This window comes from Capsicum annuum, chromosome 3 (genome assembly GCF_002878395.1).
Source record: "Capsicum annuum cultivar UCD-10X-F1 chromosome 3, UCD10Xv1.1, whole genome shotgun sequence".
NCBI lineage: Eukaryota > Viridiplantae > Streptophyta > Magnoliopsida > Solanales > Solanaceae > Capsicum > Capsicum annuum.
Window position 1 is genome coordinate 251,680,237 of NC_061113.1, and position 722 is coordinate 251,680,958.

Consider the following 722-nt stretch of genomic DNA (forward strand, 5'->3'; position numbering starts at 1 on the left):
TATTATAGTTTATATATATATATATATATATATATAAACTATAATAATTATTAATTTAATATGATTAAAAAGTATAAAAAATTATAATTAAATAAAAAGTCAGTTCACTCTCAAAATTTAAAATTTACGTAACATGTACATGAATATCCAACATCTTTTACTAAATTGTCTTTATTTATGTTTTCTGGTCCGATCATATTGTTAGCCATGCACATTTTATGCTACTTACGTTATTTGTCAAAAATAAAAAATGATATTAATGCTTCTTATGATCCATTAGAAATTTCTTTCAAAGTAAAGAACTGCAAAGAAAAGAAATTTATAATAATTGTGAATACATTTAATTAATGAAAAAATAACTATTAGAAAAGTATCTCATTGTCATCTCTTCATTCTAAAAATATATCTGCCGTGGGCATATATTTATACTCCTTTCCTCTCGTTTTACCTGGTTTCCTTTTAAATCAAATTTCTTAATTTATTTGTCTAGTTTATGAAATTAAGAATACTCGCTTACACTTTTTCCTTTAAATAACTAACAAAGACTTAATAATCAAATTTAGAGCCTCAGAATATCATTAGTAAGATTAGTTTATTAAAATTCACATTTGATTAAAATATATATCATGTCAACAAAAATCAAGTAATATAAAATAAAGAAAGTATTTACACACATAACACATCGACATCTGTTCTCTTAAAATCTTTGCCTCTATTTGAAC